Raw genomic sequence first — 18,049 nt, 5'->3', positions numbered from 1 at the left:
CGCCCGAGCCGCTCCCAGGCCGCGTGCCCGCGCCCCGGGCCGGTCGTGCGCACGTGTGCGCGTGCACGCGCTCGCCGAGCCGTGAAGCGTCGAGCCACGGCACCGGCCCGCCTGCCGCGCGCACACCGCCACCGTTGACGCTGCACAGCGGCGGCGACTCCGGCACAGCGCCGCCTGGCCGCAACGTCGCGTCACCTCGCCGTGCGCGCCCGCCCCCCCGTTGACGGCCGCACAGCGCCAAGCCAGCCCCACCGCCTTTAACTCGGGCGCCGGCCTCCGCTGCGTCCCGCCGAAACCCCAACCGCCTCTCGCGCTTATAAAGGGCCCCGGCGCCGCTCCTCCGCACCCCACACCCACCCCGAGCTCCTCAGCAAGCTTCGCAACCCTGTGCCGCCTCTCCCCGAGCCCCCTGACCTCGCCACCGGAGTAGCTTAGCGCCGCCGCCGCCTGGTCTCGACGACCCGCCGCCTCGCTCCATCTCGAGACGAGAAAGGTGGGGGAGTCGAACCGCCGCCTCACCCTTCCCCTTTCCCCTCTACTCCGGGCCGCCGCCGAGGCGCGGAGCGCCCGAATCGGGCCGCCGCCGGCGCCACTCGGCTCCTCCCCTGTTTTCCCGTGGAGAGAAGAGGAAGAAAGGGCGTTTTTGCCCATAACCCCCTCCATTCCTTTCTATTTATTTAAGAGCCCTCCCACCCTTTGTTTTCTTTCAAATAAAACCCTGTCCTTTATGGTAATCACAAACAAAGCCTCCACTATATAAATTCGATTAGAAATAAGACCCTATCCTTTTCCCAAGTAACCCAAACCTTTCCAGAAATTCTAAATAAGCTCTTTCATTAATTACAACTAAGCCCCGACCCCTTGTCCGGCAACAAACCTTTACTAAACCTATCATTTCATGTACCAAACAACCCTGGATCAAACCGAAACTTTACCATGCCTAATTTAACCCAGTCTTGACCATGTCATCCAGAAACCACTTGAAAATACCACTCTATACTCTATATTTCATGTGTCCCCGTTTCGAGCTCGACGACAAATCTTTATTTGATTGTGTGCTTGTTTGTGTGCGCTGTAGACCACGGAGTGAACGAAGGAGAACCCGTCAACGAGCCATACTGTGAGCTGGAGAACGAGGACCAGTTCCGCGACCCTGAGCCCGAAGGACAGGACTTCCCCGAAGGCTACGAAGACGGCAAGTTCAATCCCATCCTTTGATGTATGTTTCTGTCCTAGTTTTTATAAACACAACCCAATGACCTGTTTTATAAAATTGCATATGTTTTACTTGCATGAAAACACGGTTGGATAGCCACCCCTTGATTTGTGATGACCATTCCTTGACCACCTAGATTAATGTCTGATTTTGCTTGGACGTTAATCGATATTAGAACGCTTAGGACTTCACTCATAATATAATTTATTTGATAAAGAAAATGTGTGCGTGTGGGAAGGGATAAAATGTGGAGTTTCGAAAGAGGAGTATGGACGGGATGGACGGCATTTCTGTGTGAATTGCCGATTGGTGTGCTTATGCCTGTGTGGCAGGGCAAAGAAGGGAGATATCCATCTTGTCGTGTCTAAGGACCGAGTTGGTGTGTCATCTCACCTAACTCCACTATCGTGCAAACCACTCGACCGTTGAATGGGCAACGGCGTAGCATAAATCCCACTAGTTGGTGTGATAGCCATCAGGAGAGCTGAGAGCAACGGGTGACTAAGGAAAAAGGGATAAGCCCCGAGTGACTTATGCCCGATTATACCTAAGTGAACGGTCAATGACCCCTTGGTGAATCCCATGATGGCTAGTCAGGCTTAGCTAAGGTGGGTAATGGCTATGTTGGGATCTACACCGACACGACGGTGTTCGAGCTGTGGTATCCTACTTGTGGGTAAAGTTGCACACCTCTGCAGAGTTAAGAATCTATTCGAATAGTCCGTGCCCACGGAATTGGGCGAGTTACGGTGTGGTCACATAACTAGTGTTTCTTGGGATGGGCTGGTGTGAGTTGTTTTGGATATGTGTCCGGCAGTTGTGCCGTGTGCTACGACGGACGGGGAGTCCAGTAGCAGTTTAAAACTTGAACTCCGTGTTACTACAAAAACTGATTTCAAAAAGGTTTTCTGTTAAATAGACCCCTGCATAGAATATCGTTTTTTCTGCAAATTAAACCGTAACCTTATCCTTGATTTACCTATGCATATTATTCTGATTTAACCCCCTCCGTGGGTGTGGTTGGACTTGCTGAGTACGTTTGTACTCACCCCGCTTCTACTTTTTACAGAAGAAGACCCAGACTTCGTACCAGACGATGCCGAGTAGGGGTATCGTTCTACACCCAACCTTGCCTGTGGAACCGGCCCTGTTGAGATGCCTCTGCTGTCGCAGTACTCTGAGCCCGTGATAGACCCCATGTGGTTTGCGGTCTGGTGTTATGTCGTAGCTTGGTTAATCATTATCATTATCTGTATCGAGTGTCCTCCAAGGTTTGTACGGTTTTGAACCATCTGATGTAATAAATGTGGCATCAGCCTCCTGGGACTGGTGCTTTGTATCACATTTAAGTTCTCTCTTATGAGGGGACACTTCACTAGGCCTCCACCTCCCAAGCGTGAGGTGAGGTACCACTGCGAGTTCTGTGACAGGGAAGGTCACCTGGAGGAGTTTTGCTTCAGGAGGAAGCGGGCTGTGAGGAGAGAGCAGGAGAGACGGAACGCGGACATGTACTCTGCTCGGGTGCATGGTCCTTCTTGGCGTGGTGATAGGCGAGATGCTAGGGCACGCCGTGTAGGTGGAGGTCAGGGAGACGGTGGTGGTTACCGTGCTCCAGTGGGTGGTCACTTTGCCGGTCGTGCTCCTGGTCGTTTTCAGTACGGCTATGGACCACGGGACCGAGGCTTTGGAGGAGGTTTTGAGGCTCCACGCCTTCCTCGCTGTAGTACTCGTCAGTCACGCGGTAGACGAGACAGGGGATACGCTTTACCTGACTTTGCTTACCCTTCTGTAGAGCAAATGGCTCATCACTGGTTTGCTTCTCACTTTGATAACCCCAGTGTCGAGACGTTTGCTCCTCCTTTGTCTCGATGGTGATGCAGGTTGGAGGCCTGGAGAACAAGTGCTCCATGGATCTTGGTCTTATGCAGGTTTGATCAAGACTTGATGGTTCTCCAAGGCTGATGGATAGCCCATGGTGGCTGTTGTATCCTATGTACATTTGAGTTTGCTCTTTGAGTTCTTTGTACACTTTCTGCTTGTGACTTGTTGTAGATTCTTTATCTCTACTTGCTCTGCTTGCTAGGTCTGTACTTGTGCTTGGTGGACTAGCCACTCTGTATGCTAGTTTTTGTGGTTTTCATCTTGTCTTGACTCTTGCTAGCTCAGGGTGTATGCTTTGTCCAGTCCCCTCTTGCTTGTGTAGCTTTTGCTCCTTAGGTCTGGTCGCTAGCTCAAGTATCTTCTTCATATAGTTTTGCTGCCTTGGTTCATCTCGTTGAGTACCTTTAGATTATTCTAGGGATATCTTTTGTCTTGATATGTTCTAGAGTGTCTTTGGTATACCCTTGCATGTGGCTTGACTAACACCTAACCATCTGCTTGAGTCTTGCTCTGGATCTTTGGTGTTTGCTATCTTCTTGTGTCCTAGCTTCTCTTGTGCTAGGTATCACTTGTTGAGGGGGAGCTCTACCTCAGGTGCCGATGATGATCCGGAGTTACTGCGCCGGCTGCAGGCTTCGGCCCCTTCTACTTCGACTACCTCAGCTCAGGAGGACGATCCAGTACCACTACTTCCACTTCGATCGTTCACCTCTACAAGAACCTGTTCGAGCAGAGGGTGGACCCGCTGAGGACGCAGGGGAGGTGACCTCGAGCTTGCTATGCTCTAGGTCCAGCGGGATCTTCATCGAGATATGTGAGCGTTCGGCTTGTACGTTTTCCTCTCAGGATGGACTGGTGGTTTTATGATTGTTGCCTTTTCCATGGTACTCAGTTGGATTTATTGGTCTAGTCCTGTGTGTCTTTGAGCCGTTGTATTTGCTGAATTCTTCAGTTGCTTAGCTTTTGGCTTTTTGGTGTCTTGGTCCTCTCGCAAGCAGGCTAGCGTAGCGCTTTCTTCCACAGAAGCTGAGTATGTTGCTGCTGCTAGCTGCTGCTCCCAGATACTTTGGATGAAACAAACCTTACAGGATTATGGCTTGAGTTTTGGTAGGGTTCCCATCTTTGTAGACAACATGTCAGCCATTAGCATTGCAAAGAACCCTGTCCTACACTCCAGAACTAAGCACATAGACATCCGATTCCATTTCCTGCGAGACAACCATGAGAGAGGACACATAGACTTGATCCATGTCCCTTCTGAGAGGCAAACTGCAGATATCCTCACCAAACCGCTAGAACAGGACACCTTTGCTCGCTTGCGAGGGGAGCTTGGGGTTTGTTACCCCTTTTGATCGCTGACTTTTGTTTTGGTTAGCTTGGTAGGTCTTTGTTTTGCTTCTCTTTGTTTTCTAGGTTTGGTAGTTGCATTGTGCATATGCATTGTACATGTTTGCATTTTGCATTGTCTCACTTGCACTAGCATTCTTGTATACATTGCTATGATCTTCTAGTGCCTGCTAGTGTGAGTTGATAAACTTGATCATGTATAGCTTGCTCCATTGTGTATATGACATCATCTGAGTTAAGCTATTTTGATTTGAAAATCTGAAAACATGATCACCCTGCTTTGGCTACTAGCATGTTAGGGCGTGTTGATATGCTTTGCTATCTTATTCATGCTAGTGTGGCCTTTCGTTCAGCAATTCATACTTGAAATGATCTAAATCTGATAAAATTGCTTGAACTGTTCTTGAAATGGATTGAAAAGATCCAGGTGGGATTGCTTGTCGCACTGATCGAGCTTTCGGGACGGCTAACTTTGCACTTGTGAGAACCCGGGCAAGGCTGTGCATGACTGAAACGAGTGCTTTAAGCTTCTGATTGTCTTTTGGCATAGGCTTGGCCTCGTTGCTAAGTAAAGCATGACAAGCTTTCAACCCCTGGCACTTAGAATTTCTTGATATAAATTTGATTGAAAAATGAATGTTGGCAACTTGTTTTGACTGATTTGGCTCACTTGTATGAGTATGAGTAGCACTGCTTTTCATTCCCTACTTGTTAGTGCTAGATCATGGGTGATGCTTTTATTTCTCCTAAACTGAACTTGCCTAGCTCTAGATTGATTTGATATACCCTGTTGAGCTAGATGCAGGTCTAGTTTATGGATGCACACGTGCTTGAGACTAGATGTTGCTCATATCTTTGTATCCCTGAATGCTTTCACTTACACCTCCTGCATTGCATTCATGGCATAGCATCTGTTCAGGGGGAGTTTTTGCTTCAGGGGGAGCTTTAGGTCGTTTTAGACTTGATGTGTGCATGTGCCAACAAGGGGGAGAATTTTGAGAGAAGTGATTGAACAATGGGGAGACTTGTTTGATTTTTGGAAAAACTTGTTGTGCACAGGGCTTTGAGAGTGCATCATTTTGGGAGAGTTGCACTTGTGAGAGGGAAAAGCTTTGCTTGAGGAGTTTCTGCTTTGTTCTTGGCTCCGGGTTTTCCTCGTTTTCCCTCTGCTTCTTGCATGACTGCGTCGAGCGTTACCTCTGTCTTTGAGGAGTCATGTTTTGGCTTTTGATCGATTGCGTTGAGCCGTTGCCCTTGTCTTAGGGGATCGATCTGTGCTTGAGTAAGTAACTGTTCTTGCCTTTCTGAGCTTTTTGTCACTTGCTTGAGTTCTTCGCTTTCTTGCTTCTCTTCTTTTCACTTCTCTTGGTTCGTTTGTGGTGTGTTGACAATGCACTCATCAAGGGGGAGATTGAGGAACGAGAGTACTCTATCCTGCCTGTGATGAGTGAATTGTCAATCGTGCGGTGTGATCGTGCGCTTGGTCTTTGGATTGCAGGTACACGGGCGTCGAGTGTCGACGGGGAGCTGCCGTGGAGGTGCTGTGGCCGATGGACCGTGCGGTGGACGGCGGTGAAGGGCAGCCGGGACCGGAGCTCGGACCGGGCGGCAGCTGTGGCGTCCACTCCTGGATCGAGGGCGCAAGCGGCGACGGAAGGCGGGTTTCTTGGTTTGCGCCACAAAACCAAGGAGGCGGACGGCGGTTGAAGACGCCAAGTCGTGGAGGCACGGGCGTCGGTCTCGGGACTGACGGAGGCGACGGGCGTCGACGGCGTCTAGGGCTTCGCTGCGGGCGAGGAGGTGACGGGCGTCGGGCGGCGTCTAGGGCCGTCAGAAGGCCGAGGCGGGAACGGCGTCTAGGGCCACGGCGTGAGGCGGGAATCTTCCCGCGCGTGAGGTTTTGGCGGTTTTCTCAAAACCGGCCACCTACCCGGGTTTCGCGGACCCTCCAAAACCGCGGACTGGATCTTCATCAAGACGGCGGCATCGCGGAGAAGACTTCGTTTCGAAGAAAGAACCTCGGCCGTCGGATGAGATCGTTGTACAGGGGGTGCTGCAGGCCTACCGGTCTGACCGGTCCCTGGCACCGGTCTGACCGGTCTAACACACCGGTCTGACCGGTCCAGCGCACCGGTCTGACCGGTCCCGCGGGTATAAATACCCCTTCACTTGTGTTAGGTTAATTGCGGCTTTTGTAATCTGTTCGTGGACTCTCTATTTCCCCAGGCCGCCGCCCCTGTGTTCCTCTTCCTCAGTTCATCTCTTTAGGGTAGATTTGAATGTTGGTTGTGTGAGAACTCTTGTGGATTTGATTGGGAAAGGAGGCCCTAACCTCCTCGTGCCCTCTGGGCAATTTGAATCAATCCATCTCCTCGTTTTGTGCCTTGTTTGATGAAATTTCGATTTTGTTTTTGTTGCACTTGATTGCGAGGAGTCCATGAGTTCTTTGCTGTGATTCCCGTGCTCCCAACTCTAACCTAAACCCTCTGAAATCACTGGCGTGTTCGAATTCGAGTTCTTGAGTGTTTGAGAAAACCCCAATCCCTTTTGATCTCCCCCATAATTCTCACATTTCGTTGATCTTTAGGACGAGATATCTTGGGGATATGTTCACGGGGTAGGGGCGAAGCAATCCCCCAAGTTTCATCGCTTTTCGTGGTCGTTTGCTCGGGATTCAACGTTTGAATCCAATTTCTCGGGGGTTTTCTGGGTGCTACCGGTCAGACCGGTAGGCACGACCGGTTAGACCGGTCCAGCGCACCGGTCAGACCGGTCCAGGCAGATCAGTGCTGCAGATCTTCCAATTCGCTTCCGATTTGCTTCGTGGTTTCGCTCGCTCGTTCTAGGCCTTTTGCGTTGGGTTAGCTTTTCAATAGCTACTCCATACTTTGGTCAGAACGCTTGAGGGTTTGGGCAATTTTGGGATATATGCCGACGATTCGAATTTCGAAGAAATTTTGATCGGCTCCCATTCACCCCCCCCTCTGGTCGCCGGCTTCGGTCCCACACCGACGTTAAGAAAACTCTATACGCCGGTGCAATGCTCAAAACAGCACACTACAGGTCAGTGAAAATGTATCACCGGTTGAACCGATGCACAAGAGAGAGAATGCACCGGTGCAACCAGACGAAGAACAGAAAACCCTAATGTGCGAGAAACCTACTCACCGGTTGATCCGACGCATCATATCACAAGCGTCGGTTTAATGGTGATAGGAAAAACAGAGTCCAGAAGCGTTTTTCAGCCCGCGATCTTTGGAAACTTCGATGATTGGAGAATCAAATCAAGTCCAAAGGAGCTCAAATTTTGCAGGCATGATCACAAAGGACTTGTGAACATATCCACGGAAGGAATCGACGAATCAGTCCATAGTTTGGGAGGAATCGAGGAATTCCCGAGCAAGAACGGAGTTTTCTCTAGAACGCCAAAAACTTCGATTCGAGTGAACTCGTGATTCCATGAAGATTAGCACTAGGTTAGATGGGTTAGAATCACTACAAAGAGTCACTCGATCATCAGAAAACCACTCGTCATCTCATGCTCAAGATTCGTCGAAGGAAAATCGAAATCATCCAAAACAAAGCACAAATCGTACGAGATTGAATTGAATTCAAAACCCCGGAGGGCACAAGGAGGATTGTGCCTCCTTTCCCGATCAATCTCAGTACAAAAACTCAATAATCCATACCTCTAATCCCTAGAGAGGAGAGGGAGGAAGAAGAGAGGGCGACAGGAAGAGGAGGGCGGCGCCAGGAGGAGGTGGTGGCGTGGTGCTGTCTGTGGCTGGCGCGCTGGGAGAGAGGAGAGGGTGAGGGGTATTTAAGGTGCCCACGCAGGGGTCCAAAATACCCTCGACTCAATCTAGACACTAAAACGCACATAGGGGCAAAACCGGAAATATGTATACGATCTCATCCGACGACGGAGTTTCTTTCTACGACTCGAAGCCTTCTCCGCGATGCTGCCATGTCGATGAAGATCCGGTTCGCGGTTTTTGGAGGGTCCGCGGAACCCGGGTAGGTGTCCGGTTTTGAGAAAACCGCAAAAACTCCACGCACGGGAAGATTTCCGCCTCCACGCCGTGGCCCTAGACGCTGTTCCCGCCTCGGCCTTCTGACGGCCCTAGACGCCGCACGACGCCCGTCACCTCCTCGCCCGCAGCGAGACCCTAAACATCGTCGACGTCCGTCACCTCCGTCAGTCCCGAGACCGACGCCCGTGCCTTCACGACTTGGCGTCTTCAACCGCCGTCCGCCTCCTTGGTTTTGTGGTGCAAACCAAGAAACCCGCCTTCCGTCGCCGCTTGCGCCCTCGATCCAGGATTGGACGCCACAGCTATCGCCCGGCACGAGCTCCGGTCCCGGCTGCCCTTCACCGCCGTCCACCGCACGGTCCATCGGCCACAGCACCTCCACAGCAGCTCTCCGTCGACACTTGACGCCCGTGTACCTGCAATCCAAAGACCAAGCGCACGATCACACCGCACGGTTCACAATTCACTCATCACAAGCAGGATAGAGTACTCAACATTCCTCAGTTAAACTCGTATTACCTGTGATTACCGGGCTTCAAAAAATTGTTGACAGGTCTTCAAAAGCTCTAGAGGTGTTGAGGGCCAACTCCACTACTACAGATCACACAATCACTGCTGTTTCATAGCTAGCTTTCCAAATGCTCCCTCCGTCCTCAAAATCTAAGCACTTCAAGCAATTTTAGGACCAAATAAACTGAAAAAAGCGTCCATATGATCCACGTCCGTTATTAAATATACTGAATCATACATGAGTCCTTAATTGCTAGGACGTTTTTGGCTAACCAACACTCTAAATGGCTGGTTTAAATCTAGCAACTGCATACTACTTCCTTCTGTTCTAAATTATAATTCATTTGACTTTTTAACCTCAAGTTTGTCTACTCGTCTTAGTAAAAAACTATGCAAATAAAGTCAAATTTAAGTCTTTTTGAAGAAATTTTTAGTAAGGCAAGCAACAATAAAAGAAGTGATATTTTGCACAAATTTTTGAATAAGACGTGGTCAAACTTGAGGTCAAAAAAATTCAAACGAATTATAATTTAAAATGGATCGGAGGGAACAGAGCTGATATGGTGGGCATCCACATAAGCAGCAATTTTTTGAGGGTTTTTGTCTGTTCAACTCCATAAATTTGGAATGATTCAAATTAAATTGCTATATTTAGGAACAGAGCTGAGGGAGGAGGGACATGAAGTTTCCCATGGGTCAAATATTTTTTTGTGCGTTTGTTGATTGAATTGAACGGAGTTGAACTCGTCACCTTATCTATAACCAGGGCCGGCCCTAGGGCGGTGCGGAAGGTGCGATTGCACCAGGCCTTCAAAAATTGGGAGCCTCTAAAAGTTGCTATGCTAACGGGCCTGTCAACTTACAAGTGCCAACAAATCTTAGTACGTACAACTATATAGCCTAATAAGACGTGCAACTACTATATTTTCACATGATAGAGTGACTAAAGACACCAAATATAGGGGTGGTAAAAGGGCCCAAAATTTTGAACTATAAAATCTAAGGGCCGGGTCCTAAAAAGGCTGGACTCTAACCTTATATAATTTTGAACTAAAATATTTAAGGGCCTTACTGGGTTGTGAAGAGGCCACTAGGGCTATGACTCATTACCACCCCTAACTAAGTATGCTTATCAATCCATTAATCACGTTAACCATCATCTCCTCATTTATGCAATTTCTTCTTGACAAGACTCCTCGTTTTTCTCGTGATTATTAACTGCTGCGGCACGCATGCTGATGCCGGAGTTACTGCAGGAGTTTAGTTCATTTCCTAGCACCTTGATGATCCAGACGGAATCCAAGGTAAAATTCACAGAGATCACACAGGGATTGACCGTGTAAAAACCAGAGTGGCGGATGGAGCGGGATTCAGCTGAGTGTGCAAGCCCTGAAACGGACAGCAGGGTTGGCGCTGCTTATGGGTGCAAAGACCAGGCCTCAGTCGCCGGTCGTCGCTACTCGCTAGCACCAATTATTCTCCCTTCCTATTTTTGCCTACCGGTGGTGACAATTATTTGATTGGCTACGTGCGCGATCTTCTTCTCAATGACGAAACGAAGACCTGATTGATCCCTGGCTGTCGCTAGCTCGAGTTATTCTCGTTTAGAAGTCCCAATCCTGATTTTATGAACGACCATGACGAACAAAACTCACGGTCGACTCCCTGCAACACCCACATGGGTGGCTCCCAACACTGCTCCTTCTCTTTCTCTTCAATCGGCACCTTTCCTTCTCTTTCTCTCCCCCACCCTTCCTCTTATTTCCCCTTCCCCTTCCTCTCTCTCTCCCCCACCCCTTTCTCTTCCTCCCACGGCAGCTGACCGCCGACTGGGCGAAGGCGCCGTGATGAGGCGGGGAGGCCGCGGTGGGGCGGCAGGGGGGAGGTGTGAGGCGGCGCGACGAGCCGGTGGGGAAGCTTCCCCCGGGCGCTCGACCCCGGCGGGGGGAGCTCTGCCGGGAGCACTTTTTCCTTTTTCTTTTTTCTCTTTTTCCTTTTGATTTTTGGGATGCAATTTTTTTATAAATTTTTTTCCAAACTTCTTTAGTTGAGTTTTGGATGCAAAAGTTTTTCTTCAAAATATTTTCAATTCTTTCCAAACTTTTATGTTTCAAACTTTTTCTTTTCAAATTTTTTCCTATTCTCTCTTCAAAATATTTATTTTGAAATTTTCTCAAACTTCTTTTAGTTTAGATTTGGATGCAAAAGTTTTTCTTCAATTTTTCCACCTATTCTGAAAATTTTTTGTTTCAAACTTTTTCTCACCAATTTTTTCCCTTTTCAAAATATTTTTCTTAAAAATTTTCTTTGAAAATTTTTGTCACAAAATGACAAAAAATGACTAAAAAAGAAAAATAAAATTGGACGGAAATCGACCGTACGGAACCTTCCGTATGGGCGCCCGTAAATAAGAATACCCCAATTTCTGATATAAAAACATGTAAACTATCGGCTTTGTTATTTGTTTCCGATAGGAAACATTTTTCCGGTCATCAATATATACAACATTGAGCAAACTGCTTTGTGCTTTGCAGTGGCTGTGGCACTAGTGATTTGAGATTAACACAAATTTCCCCATTAAAAAATGTTACATTGAGCCGTACTGCATCAACCAATTTACTAAAAACACATATAGGTATCAACTATATTAATGCGAACAATAGTCAATGTAGCACTTGTACATGGTGGGTCGTCGTGGAAAAACTGCGCCAAGGCAATGCAAGCATACAGGGACAGAGACGACCGACGACCACTGCTGCCACTGGAAGGTGCCGCGAACATTCAGCCCGTTTGTCCCATGGCGGCTGAGGGTGCTATATAAATAGCACGATGCTAGCACGGCCGGATGATCATCGGAGTCTGCCAAAGGAGCTAGCTTAGCTCGCCCAGCCCCGTTCGGCTAGCTAGTGTGCACGGGTGGTGTTGGTGTCTGCGTGATTGATGGCCGTGTCGTTGGTGCCGCGCCGCCGCCCCGGCCTCCTGGCGGTGGCGCAGCTCGCCGTGGCGCTCTGGCTGGTGGCCTTCACCGGCTGCCTCTGCCAGCCGTCCTACCCCACCTATCCGCAGCCGGTGCCAACCTACCCCACGCAGCCGCAGCCGGTGCCGTCCTACCCCACCCTTCCCCGTGAGTCGTCGCTCCTCCACCTTCTTCGATTTATTTTTGCCTGCTGCTCTACTTCAGTCGCGGCTAATCGACGACGAGCTCTCTTCCCGTTTAATTTGCAGGTCCGCTGTGGCAACGCAGCCCTATCACGCCGTGCGTTGGTCGCCGGTGCTTGCCGCCATGATTCTTGCTGCGCCATCGACGTCAAGCAGAGGCTATACATGTATTTGAATATGCGATCGAGTAGTTAAAAGGTTAAATAAGGATGTATCACGAAATCGACGCATAATGTAGTTTTTGAAGGCACGCATGTACTTTTCAATTCTCAGAACCAATACATAAAAATATAATTTGAAAGCGACTCGAGACTGAAGGGTTGATCTGAAAGCAATTCCATTATATGGTGTGTCTCTTTCCTGATTGATCTATGATCATGAACTTTCGTCTTTGTGCGTGTATTTATTGAGGTGAGCGTGCGTACGTTACGTGTATGTGAACATCTGCTTTTGTACGGTGTTTCTCAAAAGAAAAATACTAGTACCAGCGAAATTCCAACACTCAAGGCCAAAGCAGCTTAATTAAGCCGTGTGCGTCATACTTCAAAACATATATAGGGAGTAGGAAAGATATATAGGAACAGTATTTTTGAATGTGTTCTGTCCTTTGCATGTCTCATCCATGACTCTGAACACGTGGAGGCTATCCGTTGGCTTTCTGGCCCTTTAATTTTTGGATTAATTGGAGACATGCCATTGCAATAGTTAAATTTTGGAGATACGTCATTACTATTCGCGATATTAGAAAAATACCATTACAGTTTCACATTTGTTCAAAACGTACTATTATCTATGCCCTTCGACAGATTTATAAACATTTGATGACCAAATTACCCCCGTCTTCTCCCGTGTAAGAAAAAAGGTGATGCTTTATCTGTGTGTACTTTGAAGGCTTAGTATTTTTCTCCACGTAAGACGACGGCCGGAGAGACCGACCGGAGGTCCTCAGTCGCCGGTCGTCGCTCATAAATTTTTCTTCACATATTTCCTCACTACCACTTGACTAGCTACCCTTGGAAAGACGTACGTGCTCAGTGCTCACTGCTTACAGGTCCAGTCAATTCATTGGCCTATATTATCTAGGAACGCGACGGCTCTAGGTGGCACTTTTTCTTCGCAGCGTGTACATTGTTGACCAGCAGCCATGGCGTACATGGAAAATTGGCGCCAACGTGCAGGCCACCAACGGTGACCACCGCCAGCGGGCACGTTCACACGACGGATCGGATCGGCGGCGGCAGCAGTGTCCATGGCTGGATAGCTGATCGGGAGAGTGGCCGGGTGTCCTATAAGTAACACAACGCAGGTAGGCAAGATCGATCGAAGCAAAACCAAAGCACTTGCCGTCGTCGCAAACTCATCGACCGACCGATCGATCAACCAGACGGTGGCAGCGCGTGCCTGCCGGATCGGAGCCTGCGACCTGCGTGCGCGATGGCCGTGCAGCTGCGGCGGCGCCCCGGCCTCCTGGCGCTCGCCGTGGCGCTCTTGCTGGCGGCCACGGGCGGCTGCCTCTGCCGGAGCGTTCCGTCCGGGGTGCCGGCGCGCGCCCTCCTGTGATCCTGTCGACGCCGCCGGCAACACCGGACACCCCAGCTCCTCGTGAGTCCATCTCTGCTTTGCCTCAGTTCTTCTAGCTATACTGATGCAAGGAGGCTAATGAAATCACTGGCTTTTGCTTTTGATTGCAGCTCCGTTCCATTTCCCCCCGGCCGATCTGCCGCCTCTGCCCTTCGCGCTGCCCATCTGAAGGTTGCTCCGGCGGCACCGGCGGCCGCTTGCCATGATTTTCACGGCCACCATGCATCAACAGCGGGTAGCGATCCCGCATGTACTACGGATCATTGATGAATGTGATGGTCACTGATGGAGCAGCCTAATCAGTAATAATCACACATCTTTCATGCACACCAGTAAATAAAAGGGAAATAAATTATCTCCAGCCGACCAGTTTCGGCTTTACCAGGATGCACGTAATAGGAGAGCTTGAAGGCCGTGTGCATTCGATACGTATTTGATTTGTTTGAAATAATCGAGATTTGAATATAAAGATCGAGACTCAAGATGTATCGTGTGACGTGGGCAGGGCCCTTGGGAAGAATCTGTATGGTTCTGGGCCAATTTGTGCATCACAAAAATACGGGAAAAGTCCGACTATCTTAATCTTTACAAAACCAAATAATATAGATCATCCAACTATCGACTGGACAAATTTGGACTCTTGAACTATCGCAAAAGTTTGATTTTCAACCTTCAATTACAAAACCGGACAACATAGATCATTCAACTATTGAAACTAGACAAATTTGATTCTTGGGTGGTTTCGAATGTGGTTTGTATTTTTTAAAAAAATCTAGTTAGATCTAAAAAATAAAAAATAATTCATTTTAAATTAAAAAAATATAAAACAAGTACCAAATTTTTTCTAAAAATATAACCTATCTATTATTTCTCTATTTGAATTTAGTTATTAAAAAATAATAGAAATAACTACAAGCAATAAAATACTATGAATATAAAAAATTTGGATCTGAATAACTAACAAGTATTATGCCAATAGATAGGTTACATTTTTAGAAAACTTTTGATACCCATTTCGTAATTTTTTGACTTAAAGTGAATAACTTATGAATTTTTTTGTTTAAAATGAAATATTTTTAATTTTCACAAAATAAAAAACCACCTTCAGAACCACATAAGGGGCTAAATTTGCCCACTTCCAGTAGTTGAATGACCTCTGTTATCCTATTTCATAGTTGAAGGTTGAAAAATAGATTTTTATAATAATTCGAGAGTATAAACTGAACTTTTATCTTATTTCGGTCCCTAAACTTTCAAGATGAATTTTTGTATCACTGTAAATTACCATTGATTGTATTTAAAATGGACTGTTTATTAAACTATTTTTTCAGCCAATTCATTTAGAAATCTTACCACTAAGACCATTTTAATTCTAAATTAGTTGTTTATTAATCATACATCATAGGTTAGTCTAGATCATTTGATATCAATGGTGGATATTATAGTTTTCTCGTTTAACATGGAGATATCAATTCTAACTCTGAATATTTCCTACTAACTATTTATATTTTGCATGCTCTGTATAAATTTATTAAGATAAATTTATTCCTATTCTCAATAAAAATCAAAATAGCAATTTTATTAAATTTAAAATAGCAAAATATTTTTTGATTAAATTAAAGTAGCAAAAAAGTATTTATAATAAATTAAAAAAGCATCTTGAGAGTTTAGGGACCTGCATGACATGGGTGGACAAGTTTATGAACTTAAAAATGCATTTTGAGATATTAGGGACCTAAGTGACACTTTGAAACAAGTTTATGGATCTGAAAATGCATTTTAAGAGTTTAGGAGTCTAGATGACACACCGGGACAAATTTAGGAACTGCTGGTGTACTTTAAGGGTTTTAAAATAATTTTTCAGTAAAATATTTCCTCAAAAAGTTGTTCAAAGTTCTGTTTTACTGGAAAAAGTTATTTTGATGTGACTACAGTATTCCTGTCATGTATAAACAGAGTCCTCAAATTTTGAAAACTTTATTCCCAGGAAACCAGTTACACGTATTCTGTGTTTCCGGGCACACAGGCAAGGACGCATTTCGCGTGATGATCCTCGCCAGCGTGGAATCAATACTGAAATTGCAACGTGGAACTGCGACAACGCCTCCATTATGGCCTGATGTCCAAAACAGGTGATGCATTAGGCATATGGGTGCAAACTTCTATGAACACTTCAAGAACAAGGATCTTAAGAACCTGTTTAAGAGGTTGTGCACCCAAAATCAACAGAGAAAATTCAATGCATTATGGCAGATGCTTGATCAGTTGACTGCAAAGCTAGTGAAGGTAAGGGCATCAGGAGCAGGCACGAGTCAGGCTGCAGAGGCTAGGGATTCAATTAAGAAGCCATTTTCACACTGGATTCGAGGTGCACCTAAGGAGAAATGGTCATTTCTTTATGATACCAACGGAATACGGTATGGTATTCAGACAACGAACCATGCAGAGTGTTTCAATATGGTTATGCGTTCTTGTCGTGCCTTTCCACTTGTGGAAATTGTTGAGTTCATCATGTATGGGTGCATGAAGTATTTCAGAGAGCGTTACACGGCTGCAAGCATAAACATCAGCAACCTCCAAATTCAGTTTTGCAAAAGAGTGACACAATATATGCAAGAGAAGATTGAAAAGGCCAAACTGCACCGCGTCATATCCACAGGTACAATGGAGCATAGATTTGAGGTTCTATGCAAGGATAGAAGTGGTCGTGGTATCCGTAGAGATAGGGTGGTACAGGAGAGTTTGATTATAGTTGATGGCAAAGCTTTCTGCTCCTGCATGAAGCCTAAGTTATTGCATATGCCATGCTCCCATCTCATTGCGGCATGTGCAGAGTCTGCGTTACAGCCAGGACTATTTGTTTCACCGTACTTCAGCAAGGAAGCAGTTGTATCCACATGGGGACATGAGGTATACGGGATTGGAATTGTGGGGCCTTTCACTCAGGATAATGAGAATAAGATGTTTATTCATAATCCAGCCACTAAGAAAGGCAAAGGCCGCCGTCAGACACGTCGTATTCAGAATGGTATGGACTAGTCGGAAGCAAGCAAGGCACAAAAGCGTTGCAGCCAATGTGGAGCATTGAGTCACAACTACAAGAAGTGTCCTCAGAATGCACTTCACGATGCTGCTGACGTCGGTCCTTCCGGAAATCCCAGAGATGGAGCACCTCCTACATTCAGACGAGCATCAGCGAGAATTGCTCGTGGAAGGCATTCGGTGTCATGATCCACAATTGTATTTCATTATTTGTAATATGTAGTAATGAAATATGGCAGGTATGTAATGAAGTATTATTGTATTTATGTGTCCAGTTTGTATGAAATATATATTTACCTATGTGTTCTCATATATTTTTGAATGCAGGTATGGAGATGGACTCCTTGCTAGACCCAGTGATTGACTCGAGCCACAGGTCTTACTTTGCAGCTGTTGAGCACCGAGCCCTAGAGGTGCTACGTCCTCGTCCACCCGGCGAGGCGATCTCTATACACCACGATTGGTGTGACCGGTATGTAATGAAATATTATTGTTTATCACTTATGTATTCGCCGGTATTCCTTTGTTTCGACATTTTTTGTTTTTTTGCAGGTTACGTGACGCCGGCCTACTGACTCTGAGCCGTCTTGTCGAGGTTGGGCCTATTCAGCTCGACCGATCCCTCCTGACGGCGCTCGTTGACAGATGGAGGCCGGAGACACACACGTTCCACCTCCCGTGTGGGGAGATGACTCCTACGCTGCAGGACGTGGCCTACCTCCTCAGCCTCTCTATCGTCGGGGAGGCTATAGGTCCGCGTGTGGTGGCGGCCTCATGGAAGGATGAGCTGGAGGCCTGTTTTGCCCTGGTTGACCGCGTGGAAGAAGCAGGTCCAATCAACTCGCACCCGCGAGCAGCAGGTCCTTCGAAGACCTGGTTCCTACAGTTTACAGTACGTATTCATTCCATATATAAATTTAATTGTTACAATTCATATGTTCCATTGATAGTTGAAACCATTAATCTTAATTGTTTATGCAGCCTGCCCTGTTGGCTGCGGATGCCAACGAGTACAGTGTGACCAGATCACTGGAGGCGTACCTACTTTGGTTGTTTGGTTACATCATGTTCAACAACACTCATGGCAACTCGGTCGATAGGATTCTCCTTCCGTATGCACGGGAGATTGCGGATGGGGACGAGGACGTACCGCCCTACAGCTGGGGTGAGGCGGTACTTGCAGCCACTTACCGTGGACTCTGTGACGGCTGCATGAAGACACATGGGAATGCTATCCTGTCAGGGTGCCCACTACTGCTACAGCTTTGGTCGTACGAGA

General features: G+C 47.2%; 2 long non-coding RNA genes across 2 annotated transcripts; both read left to right on the top strand.

The window, feature by feature from the left end:
* The first annotated feature begins 11,828 nt into the window (after positions 1-11,828).
* Positions 11,829-12,490, top strand: LOC120651258. Its single transcript, XR_005666008.1, has 2 exons — positions 11,829-12,112; positions 12,214-12,490. It is a non-coding gene; the product is annotated as an uncharacterized LOC120651258 (long non-coding RNA).
* A 934-nt stretch (positions 12,491-13,424) lies between these two features.
* On the top strand, positions 13,425-14,224 carry LOC120689509. The gene is made up of 2 exons (XR_005681309.1): positions 13,425-13,749; positions 13,839-14,224. It is a non-coding gene; the product is annotated as an uncharacterized LOC120689509 (long non-coding RNA).
* The last annotated feature ends 3,825 nt before the right edge of the window (positions 14,225-18,049 follow it).

Source organism: Panicum virgatum, chromosome 1K, assembly GCF_016808335.1.
Source record: "Panicum virgatum strain AP13 chromosome 1K, P.virgatum_v5, whole genome shotgun sequence".
In the NCBI taxonomy this organism is placed as follows: domain Eukaryota; kingdom Viridiplantae; phylum Streptophyta; class Magnoliopsida; order Poales; family Poaceae; genus Panicum; species Panicum virgatum.
Note: the sequence above shows the minus strand (reverse complement) of the source record. Positions and strands in the feature narration are given on the sequence as shown.